This window comes from Pocillopora damicornis, chromosome 1 (assembly GCF_964200805.1).
Source record: "Pocillopora damicornis chromosome 1, jaPocDami1.2, whole genome shotgun sequence".
Classification (NCBI taxonomy): Eukaryota; Metazoa; Cnidaria; class Anthozoa; order Scleractinia; family Pocilloporidae; genus Pocillopora; species Pocillopora damicornis.
In genome coordinates this window covers 18,502,933-18,515,021 of record NC_142670.1, presented here as the reverse complement: position 1 = coordinate 18,515,021, position 12,089 = coordinate 18,502,933, and the positions used below count along the sequence as shown (strand labels likewise).

At 36.7% G+C, this 12,089-nt stretch overlaps 1 pseudogene; it reads right to left on the bottom strand.

Moving 5' to 3' along the window:
* Positions 1-10,051, bottom strand: part of LOC113664212 (uncharacterized) — a 187,467-nt pseudogene extending 177,416 nt beyond the window's left edge.
* Between the last annotated feature and the right edge of the window lie 2,038 nt (positions 10,052-12,089).

Sequence of the window (12,089 nt, the reverse complement as noted above, 5' to 3'; positions counted from 1 at the left end):
CTGATTATTTCTATCGAATTAACGTAGGATTAAAGTGTTTTTAGTTTGTTTAAGTAAGCACGGACAACGATAGAAGCTGTGCAGTTTAAATGCAGTCTGCAATCTCACACTGACTTTACCACTGTAATTCAAAATTTTTTACCAACGGAAATCAGCTTAGGCGTGGCTCGTGCTCTTTTGCAACCACGAACAGATACATTTTGATAAAACAAATGAGGAGGTCCACGTGATCTAACAGTGATGTTACAAGCCGTCAGTCTCGTAACCTTTGTAACCTTTAAAATCGACTTCAACAAAAATACAAAGACGGTGACAGTTTTAATACCTAGCCAGAGAACGAGCATTCTTATCACCACTCGTTAAAAAAGGAACAAGGGATTTGATGAATCGCGTTTTTCCCACTACCCTCTTTCCTGAGAAAGCGTCGGTATGGTTGGGAGAATTAAGCATTTATTGTTTGGAAGTAAACAGTCATAGACTAGAGAAGTTATTTATATACTAAAAGTTATTGAAACTCTGGTAGTTATTACGTCTTCCTAAAGAGCATGTGGACAAAGTATGTTTTTTCTTTTTTTCTATTTTTTTAAATTTCCTTTTATTTTCATTGATGCTGAGGAAAGAAATGCTTATGTCGACGAGAAAACAATGGAATATTAGTAATTTTTAGAACCCGCATCATTCACAAGCTGACTGCTTCTTGTCTCCAACTCAGTTTTCATTTGACTTTCAAATTTTTGGTTTTACGAACGAATCGCCAATTTTTCCTCTTTTGTTTTTGTTATATATTAAATGTAAAACAACAATTCAAAGTGGACGCTCCCATGCAGATATTTCCATTCTGAAGTCCGCAGATCTCAATACTAAATCTTGATGTGTTTCTCTAAGCATTTGGACATTTTAACAAATTGATTGTTTTTGATTCTCGTCAGCAGTTTACACAACATTGTAGTAATGTTTATAGAGAGAAAATTACTTTCGATCAGTTTTACCGAAGTGCCGTGTTTCCTTTGTTTTGAATCCACTAAGAAAGTTCATTGTAAAGTTCATTTTTCGGTGATATCACAGAACCTAAAGAAACTAGACTGACCGAACAACAGATTATACGTCCCAGAGATAAATAGTGAAGAATAAATATTCCGTTAGAGCACAAAGCAAACACGTATTTATCAACAGAATCGACATGTGTGCCGGAAATGAAGTTATTTTGCGATACACAGAAAAATTGATCACCGTCTTAAATTAACAATTTTTGCTGCAAGAAGGATAAAATAATTGACTACTAAGGGTAAAGGAGAAAGTTACAAAGCTATTAAATTAAGTACCTGAATATTGATTGTCCCTTTACACTTAAAGAGCCTGATCGCATTTATCCACATAAGCAGCAGAGAATAAATACACAGAGAAGTAAAGGTTTTTACAGCTGCTGTTAAGTGTTGTTTCAAATAAATTCAGAGTTAAGACAATAATTTTAATCGCGTGATGCGTTTAAGTCACGCGTTACAACAATTAGCTGAAAAACGTAACCTATGTTCTTCTTTAAGAAATTAAGACTGAAAAAGTCGTTGTCTTTATTCTTGGCTAGCTAGAACAATTAAAAAAAGAAAAGGGAAACAAATTTCCGCTATCAAACCTTTGCATTATTTTGCGCGCGTTAATTTATCGTTCGCCGACGTGACATGCCTGTCACACGAGGAAAATAAGCTTCACCAGCCAACCGAACAACCATAAGGACAATTTTTTACAAAGGGACGCTATCTGAATTTTCGCTATGCAGTCAGGAACCTCCACAACACGAATTTGAAAGCAACCCATTTTGTTCGTTGGCTTGAAAGGAAACTAATACTTGCAATTATTTTTAAAAATGCTTCGATATGGATTAGACATGAATAATAATTTGAGGGCGACCTGAGAACAGACTCGGAAGATGAAGAAGAAGAAGAAAGAAGCGATTTAAGTACAGTTAACCCAAGCTGGCAGGATGCGCCTCAGCAATTATGTAAATATCTTTACGCCTAGGCGTCCCAAGCTCACGTCAGGAGAAAAAGCAAGCGATTGATTCATGAAAGCGTCATGCGCTGTGTGACTCGGTGTTAAATTGAACGTTGAGAATTTGAACACGTTCTAAGGAATAATAGCGGAGCTCGCAGAGCGTAGCCCCATAATTATACAAAGTAGTAGTAAACCATCAAGCCGAAAAAATTTGGATGTACGACCGTACGACCGTACAAGGTGCAACTTTTAACATGCGTGGTCAACTGTACGGCGGGCACGCCAAGGTCACGGCTTTGTCCAGTAGTCCAGTGGTCAGTGCACTGGGCTCCGAATCGGACGACCCGTGTTCTAGTCCTGACCGGGGCAATGCGTTGTGCCCTTGAGACGTGCGGGGGAAAAAAAAAAGCGAGTTCCGCTTTTAGGCTTGGCTAAATCTATATGTTATAGGGAACGAAATATGGTCGACTAACAACGATATATATATTTCGAAATATTATTTACGCGTAAAATTGGTAGAATCTACTCAAATCTTGTGTGTCCGTTGTGGTTTCTGGCGTTCTCTGCCGTTTTAAGCTCGCTTTTCCCACTGTTATTCCTGTCAGAAGTGGAAGTCAACTTAATTTTGTTAGTTCGTGGAAAAAATCGTTTGCTTTTTCGTGACGTGAGCTTGGAATGCCTGCTTTACGTTTAGCAGTGGACGCATAGTGAGGATTTGAGAGATAAAATAAATTTAATTTAGTTCTTAAATTAAAAATCTAAATAAGTTTTGAATTAAGAAAAAATACTTTCCTCGCTCTCATAGAGTTGGATTTTTAGGCTATTTACCAGGCTGTTTAGTTCGGTTCCGTTTATTTTCTCTAATTTCTATATAATCCTTTCCCGGTATAATTTCGCTCCGAACGCCGCAATTACAACGAAATTCCACATACGTGACAGACAATGATAAAACTCCATAATTTCGTAAATGTGTTAATTAACAAAATGTGGATGGTAAGAAAAATGCTCTGCATTTTCCAAACAAAACGCGTATAATCAGTGACTTAATTCGTATTGACTACCAGCAGAAATGTAGCGAATTTCTTTGCAACAAAGTACAAATATTTAGCCCTAAATGTAATATTGTGCTCCATGATAAGGGTCTGGAGTTCACTGTTTTTTTGTTTTATCTTCCTATTAGAATGAATGGACGGCCGATCGTTTCACGTTTTCGTTGATGTGGGATTTTCCTGACGGAAAATCTTGTCTTTTTTATACTTATTTTTAACATTTGTGTCATAAGATTGCGAGTATTGAACTGGTGACGTTTATTTCCCTTTATCTTGAATTGGCAGTCGTTTCATTTTAATCTTCATGTAGTTTGCATGTTAATTTTTCAGACAGTAACAAATACAGAGAAGCTCATGCTATTACATAGACTTGTTATGCGTTGCTGCTAGATGGCCATTGCCGGCCATATTATTTGTTTGTTAGTTAAATATCCTAGTTGTACATTTAGTTTTTCTAGAGTTCTTCTTTTCATGCGCTATTTCTGAGAAAGAGAAAACTAATTTCAGAACCTGCTGTCCACAAAACTATCTGAGTTTGATTTCCAACATCACTAATGTCAGTCTCGACGTACAAGTACGAGTTAAAACAAGTACCCACATAAGTACCAGTTAACCTTTTTTGGATTTCAATTATTGTTCTTTTAAGTGCTAGTTCTAAAGCCAAGTTACTTTTTCTGCTTTCTACGCAAATACTACGGTCTTCATCTTGACATAGTTGTTTTTCTTTTTCCTAGTATTTTATCACCTTCAATTGAACAATGAACCGAGAGAGCTACACACTTAACAAACGCTATCGAGAATAGGGTCAACATTTGAAAATTAAAGTATAAGATGTCTAGGGTTTATCATGAAAGTCCCGCCATGTCCCTGATACACATAATAAACTCTTTGCAATAGGGTAAAATTAAAGAATATCTAATCGAAAGAAAACAATTCGAAGATTTCAGAACATTCGCACCGAACTTTTACATTTAATCAAAGAATAAATTTTTGACGCGAAATAATTTCAGATCTAAAGAAGTAATGGTCGAAGAAAGCTCAGAGAAATAACACCTTGCAACGACAATTGCTTTATGAGAACTGTACGTTTTCTGATAAAAAATTTTTTTCTTACCTTTGCAGGTATGTCCATCTCCAGAAAAACCGGCTCTGCAAGAGCAGCGATACGATCCCAGAGTGTTTTCCCAGCCAGCGTTCACATCACAAACACTAACGCAGGTATTACATTCGCCTGTAGATGAATATGCAAAGCGTTTAGAGCTACAATATGCATTGATCATGAAGCACAATTTTAAGCAAATTATTGTTCAGATCCTCTTTAATCAAGTTATTCACCATTAAAGAAAAGGCCGAGAGTGTGAGTGTCAAACAGCTTTATCGGGCAGGCTTTCCAAGAGTTTCTATGTTTATCATTCCAATAACATATTGGGCAGGCTTTCCAAGAGTTTCTATGTTTATCATTCCAATAACATATTGAGCAGGCTTTCCAAGAGTTTCTATGTTTATCATTCCAATAACATATTGGGCAGGCTTTCCAAGAGTTTCTATGTATATCATTCCAATAACATATTGGGCAGGCTTTCCAAGAGTTTCTATGTATATCATTCCAATAACATATTGGGCAGGCTTTCCAAGAGTTTCTATGTATATCATTCCAATAACATATCGGGCAGGCTTTCCAAGAGTTTCTATGTATATCATTCCAATAACATATCGGGCAGGCTTTCCAAGAGTTTCTATGTATATCATTCCAATAACATATCGGGCAGGCTTTCCAAGAGTTTCTATGTATATCATTCCAATAACATATTGGGCAGGCTTTCCAAGAGTTTCTATGTATATCATTCCAATAACATATCGGGCAGGCTTTCCAAGAGTTTCTATGTATATCATTCCAATAACATATCGGGCAGGCTTTCCAAGAGTTTCTATGTATATCATTCCAATAACATATTGAGCAGGCTTTCCAAGAGTTTCTATGTATATCATTCCAATAACATATCGGGCAGGCTTTCCAAGAGTTTCTATGTTTATCATTCCAATAACATATTGAGCAGGCTTTCCAAGAGTTTCTATGTTTATCATTCCAATAACATATTGAGCAGGCTCTCCAAGAGTTTCTATGTATATCATTCCAATAACATATTGAGCAGGCTTTCCAAGAGTTTCTATGTTTATCATTCCAATAACATATTGAGCAGGCTTTCCAAGAGTTTCTATGTATATCATTCCAATAACATATTGAGCAGGCTTTCCAAGAGTTTCTATGTTTATCATTCCAATAACATATGGAGCAGGCTCTCCAAGAGTTTCTATGTATATCATTCCAATAACATATTGAGCAGGCTTTCCAAGAGTTTCTATGTATATCATTCCAATAACATATTGAGCAGGCTTTCCAAGAGTTTCTATGTTTATCATTCCAATAACATATTGAGCAGGCTTTCCAAGAGTTTCTATGTTTATCATTCCAATAACATATTGAGCAGGCTCTCCAAGAGTTTCTATGTTTATCATTCCAATAACATATTGAGCAGGCTTTCCAAGAGTTTCTATGTTTATCATTCCAATAACATATTGAGCAGGCTTTCCAATAGTTTCTATGTTTATCATTCCAATAACATCTTGAGCAGGCTTTCCAAGAGTTTCTATGTATATCATTCCAATAACATATTGAGCAGGCTTTCCAAGAGTTTCTATGTTTATCATTCCAATAACATATTGAGCAGGCTTTCCAAGAGTTTCTATGTTTATCATTCCAATAACATATTGAGCAGGCTCTCCAAGAGTTTCTATGTATATCATTCCAATAACATATTGAGCAGGCTTTCCAAGAGTTTCTATGTTTATCATTCCAATAACATATTGAGCAGGCTTTCCAAGAGTTTCTATGTATATCATTCCAATAACATATTGAGCAGGCTTTCCAAGAGTTTCTATGTTTATCATTCCAATAACATATTGAGCAGGCTTTCCAAGAGTTTCTATGTTTATCATTCCAATAACATATTGAGCAGGCTTTCTAAGAGTTTCTATGTTTATCATTCCAATAACATATTGAGCAGGCTCTCCAAGAGTTTCTATGTTTATCATTCCAATAACATATTGAGCAGGCTTTCCAAGAGTTTCTATGTTTATCATTCCAATAACATATTGAGCAGGCTCTCCAAGAGTTTCTATGTATATCATTCCAATAACATATTGAGCAGGCTCTCCAAGAGTTTCTATGTTTATCATTCCAATAACATATTGAGCAGGCTCTCCAAGAGTTTCTATGTATATCATTCCAATAACATATCGGGCAGGCTTTCCAAGAGTTTCTATGTTTATCATTCCAATAACATATCGGGCAGGCTTTCCAAGAGTTTCTATGTTTATCATTCCAATAACATATTGAGTCTTTGCTTGGTGTTGGGAATTGAAGCAAAGCATAAACAATGAGTTCACCTTAGTTAGTAGGATGCAAACGAGTCAAGATTTATCAAATCCTAGTTTGAAAAAAATAGATTCCTATGAATATGCAATTCTTGCAGTCAGCTATTGCCGTACATGGATTAAGATATAAAATATGTAAATAAGAGAAAAGATAAGATTAAAAAAAGATCTGCCATGTTTCGAAATGCGCTGGCGCTTATTCGTGAGTGATGCGATTTAAGTTAATTTTAGTCTCCTGCTGTTAGATAAAGAGCCGGCCATATTTTTTGTAAGGGCTGACAAAAGAGTTCCTTCCTGCTTCATAACTAGTTTCCGAGGAAGAAATCTTAAACGACTAAGAACAATTTATCTTTTCTTTAACATAGTAAGTCTTTTCCTGGTGTACCAGGAAAAGACTTACTATGTGTGTTTCTACCAAACGATCAGACTTACGATCGATCGACAACAAGATAGTACTGTACCTGACAGAAAAGCTTACCGTTAGCTTTTACGCTATGTACAATACTTTTTAGTGTATATCCATTCTGTTTAACTTTCTTCCTCTACCTACGGTTTTCATTTCACAGTGAGTCAACACAGGAGTGTCAGGTTTGATGAAATTCAGCCAGTGTTTGCCGCTGACCACCTGTCAACCTTCACTCGCCTTGATTTCCTTGCGCGAGTCTGCAGACAGCTCTGGTATGGCACCGAGAATAGCTAGAAAATAAGAAAACGAGAAAGTACAGAGAAAAACGCGATGTCTTCCCCTTTAAGACAGTCAGCCGAATCATTTTGCCTTAACGCCCACCTCTCTACGTATCTCGTCTGAAGTAATACCTCTCAGAGTTGGGTACAAAATCTTCAGGCCCGGCTTCCTTTATGCGATTGCTCAACTCACACTTTTCTTGGATGAACACATAATTAAAGCTTTGGCATCTGACGTCACGATAAGATTCCCGCAAACATACATCACCGATTGCTCCTCCAGAGAAGGAGTTTTCGCGTGAATCCCGGTGATACTGAGTATTTACTGAATGAAACAATACCAACAGGATGAGGAAAACTGGCAAGTGAAAGAACTCTTTGACCACCATTGAGGTTAATCTCACCAGAAATGAAACAATGAAATTAAATGGGCATAGTGACAAATATGCAGTCATCCACAAAAACACGGCGAAGAAGGTAATTGCGAATGGAGGGCACTTAATGCTTGGCTTTGTTTCAAACATATGACATATGGCACGCGGCACACATAACGTGAAATATGACACGCATTCATATTAACAGCATAATGCGAGGCGGTGTGCGTGAGATATGGCACGGGTAAATGGGACACGGCTCCTAAAACAGTCCCATTGCGCGTTTTTCTTTCTGTACCATGACAATGTTCAAAAATTACAATTATTTCATTTAATAGAGACAGAGGTCGTCACTCCTAATGCATGAAAAAAGGAGCAGAAAAATAGACATAAATTAAAGTAAATTAATTTATTTCCGATCCATTTCCTTCAGTAGCAGCAGCCATTTTGCTGATCCAAATAATCCACTTATTCTTTATAAATAGAACACTGTGTTGGTCGCCCTTAGCGACGCTTCTAAAATTGCCAAAAATAATGCATTTCATAAAAATGAACACGACTTCTTTTCCACGTAATTTCTATCAGATAAAAATTAATTTTAAACAGCAGTTCATTTTCCCGATCTGAACGTAGAAGTTACTCTTACAGAACAGAGGGCTAGTAAAGATCCATATAGTTTTTTCTTCTTGCTGGTTTATGCCATTATCTTTATTTCACACGTAGAATAGATCATCACACTAGTGAATTGATTAGCCACTTATCTAATTTGTATATAAGGAGGTATGTTCTTCATTGAATAAAGTTCTGTCTGACGAGCGCTTAGGCGCGAAACTCAGAGTCAAAGTACTCGATAGCTTTTTCTGAGGTAGATCTGAATCTGCAGAATAAGGAGGGGGTTGATAGGATTGAAATCGTACTAAAGGTTGAAGAACGAGGTATGATTTTTTCCAACTATTTCTCGTTTGCCATAGTAGCTATATAGGAATACAATTCAACATTTACATATTAACTTGAATCATGCTTTTTTGTCCCCTAATTAATCCATCTTAAGTTAGATAGGTTACAGTTGTGGAGGGAATGTATTTTTAAACTTCAAAATCATTAGCCCCTCACATAATAAAAATATGCCACCAGATTTTTATAGTAATAACTGTTATTATAATCCATAATTCCCTTCAAAGTCCACAGTATAAACTCAAAAACTAATGCGTAAGTTAAGTTTTCTCTTGGGTATTTCTCTCGTGATTGTAGAGTTTAATTACATATGCTACAATTGATTTTAATAACAATTTCATCGTTTTGGATGTTGCGGCGACAGGCAAAAGTTATGAATGGAAATTTAGATTTTTACTGTTAGATGGCTGTTTACTACTACGTTTCTTCGTTCAGTTTCTTCTTTCAATCACAAATCTATTAAAACAACAGTTAAACACTGATAGCCACAAACAAATTAAAAATTAACCTGTTTAGAATCATTAAGTTTAAAAGTGTAGGGACATTGAACTTTATCACATGGAAGGGAACAGATCACATCAACCAAGAGGGAAATATTAACATTAAACCAAGTTATGCCTTTCAGTGCTTCTCTCCTGTCCTCTCTAATCTAGTCAGGGACTGGCAGTCAGTTATTTTTGAAAATGTCTGTGTGCAGTGTGAACAATGACATTCTCCTCATCATACATGTAATATTTAAAATTCTTCAGATGTCAGGTTTTTCGAGGTTGGCTTTGGATTTTTATGTTTTTTACAAGATATGGCTATAACATCAAGAAAATTCAGACCCAAACGGAACACAATAAACAAATGGTCAATGTCCGCAATCTGAAATTTAATGGGGATTGAGAAAATCCTTTGTTTATTTGGTCAATTCTACAATCTCGGGTTCATGTCAGGATAGAGATTCGTACTGAGCTGAGACTACATGAGTGACTTTAGGGTTGGTGTTGAGCTAATGCTATAAAGTAGGCTTGTATGCATCGGATGTTGCAATTTTCTGTCTGCTCAATCTGGTTTAAATCAACATTTTTCAAAACTTCTGTCATATCATAGAATCTGCTTCTGTCTGTGAATTAAACTCCTCCAGCCAAAGACAACGATTTCACAAAAATGAAGCATGGTGTTGGCAATAGTGGCAGGTACATGCTCAAATGTACGAACTTAAGTAAAGATGCAACAAGACACTTTGGAATGGATTCTGACAACCCTCATCATTAGGAATGAAAAAAAAAAAAAAAGAAAAAAGGAATTTGATAATTTCATTTTTCCATAGTATACTCACACTACTTGCTGCAACAAAAAAAAGGGAAAAAAAAAAGAGAAAACAAACAAACAAACTGAAACAAGATGTCAGATGATAATGTATTAGTAGTATAACATACACCTGTATCAAGTAATGGTGTAGTGTCCAGAAACATTCAATATATGCATGAAAATGTACTTGAGTTATGAAAAAAAAAAGGAGAAAAAATTATGTAGTTGTTAAGTTTAATATATTTTTTATTTACATTGATAACGATTCCTCAAAGATTATCTTTAGTACTGTATTTTTCTTTTTCTAATTCCATTTGATTATCTCACCAAATCCAAATTCCTGTGTTAGGCAATGGATCAGCGTTAATTGATGATCTTACATTAAATTGTTTCCCAGCAACAAAAATCATTCCCAACAACCCTTGGGCCGATCGTACAAAATTGTACGACTCCGTTAACCTTTCGAAAATGCTCGTTTTACGTCCGATCGTTCTGAAATTCCGACTGTAGCATGTAGACATTCTAAGCCAAGCACATGGGGAGTTTTAGCTCCCAACTATCAAACGTGACCTTAGCAGCCCCTTCCGAAAATTAGTTCCATACGATTTCAACGTGGGAAGATGGCATCCGATGCGAAGCGTCAGAAATACAGCGTAGCCGAGGCTTCAGAGGTGATTTTTGACGATGGAAGTGAGCATGGTGGTATGTCTAGTGGTGAGGAGTCCGAATTAGACAGAAAACTGGAAAATCTTAGCGGAGAATCGAGGTAAGTAATCAGTAAACATTCTTGCGATATTCAAATAGGTAAAGCATGTGGTCTTGAAACGGTGTAAAACCACACTTACTTTTACTTTTCGCGCTCGAATCCTTGTTTCTTTGCCTTAAGACAAACCTGTAGATGTATATTTGTGAATGTAAAGCAATATGTATTGTGATCAAACATGATTTTAAAGCGACAGAGTAAATAATTTCCAATGGAATTTTAGAACGCAACGCGCTAAATTATAAGCTGATCACAGATCGAATGACGCAGTGCGCAATCAAATCCTTTATTTGAAAACGATTATTGTATATATATGTATGGACCTCTATGTTAACTCATATGTTTTGTGTGTTTTTTTTAGAGGTGGTTCTACTTGTTACATGCTGAAATTCACAAAACAGACAAATTATGCAAAAAAATATGCGTTATGAAAATGTTTTAGTGGAATGATGTAAAATGAGAGTTTCGGGTTTCACTTCTGAATTGTTTTACTCTTGAAAAATACTGGTGGTGCATTACAAGTGAAAGGCTTTTGATATGTGTTGTGCTTTATTATTTTGAGGTTGACTATCTCATTTGTCCTTGTTTCAAGGCAAAATTTCAGAAATCAACCAAAGAAATTTACATAATATTTCATCTCTTCAGTGAATCGGAAGGAGACATGGGAGAGGCTAGGGAGCATGAAGAAGATCCTGATTGGATTGAAGGCGAAGTTTCAGAGGTTAGTGAGATTGAGAGTGAGGGTGAGATGGAGAGTGAAGACATTGATGTTGGTGTTTCTGTTGATCCAGTGCCTTCCACATCCCATGCCACAGGTAAGTTTTACAAGTCTGCAAGGTCACGTTGTCCTCTCAGGGCTAATAGGGTACCTGCCAGACGAGGTACCCATGGTGTTCGAGGTGCTAGAGTTTGTGCTTTAGTATCTCAAGGTTCTACAAGTGATCGTGGTGGTAGTAGAGCCACAAAACGTGCACCCCCAACCCTAGAGGACCCTTCCTCAGAGGATACTTATAAATCATATCATGATGAGGATGAGGGAAATCCCTGTGATCAGTTTCCACCCCCTCCCTTTACACCCGCACGTCCTTCTGGGATACAATTCCAACAGCCTTTGCTCAGGGGTAGGATGAATACTGCTGTTGAGTTTTTTAAATTATTTTTTACTAAAGAACTGGTGAATAATATTGTTGAGCACACCAACAGCTATGCTGTTCAACACATTACTGAGGGTACCCATAGGAGTTATGCTCAAGCAGATGGATCATGGAAAGACACAACACCAGAGGAGATATACCGGTTGATAGCCCTTCTGATCTATTTTGGTTTAGTGAAAATAGGTATTACTATAAACAGGTATTGGAGTACCAAGACCCTCTACCATGGTTTATGGGCAAGATCCATCATGCCCAGAATACGATTTCAAGGGCTCATGGCCTTCTTGCATGTTGTAGATCCTGCATCTGAGACCCCCAGTAACAAGTTACGTAAAGTAGAGTCCCTTGTCAACTATTTTAAATCTAGATGTGTTGCTTTGTATCAGCCCAG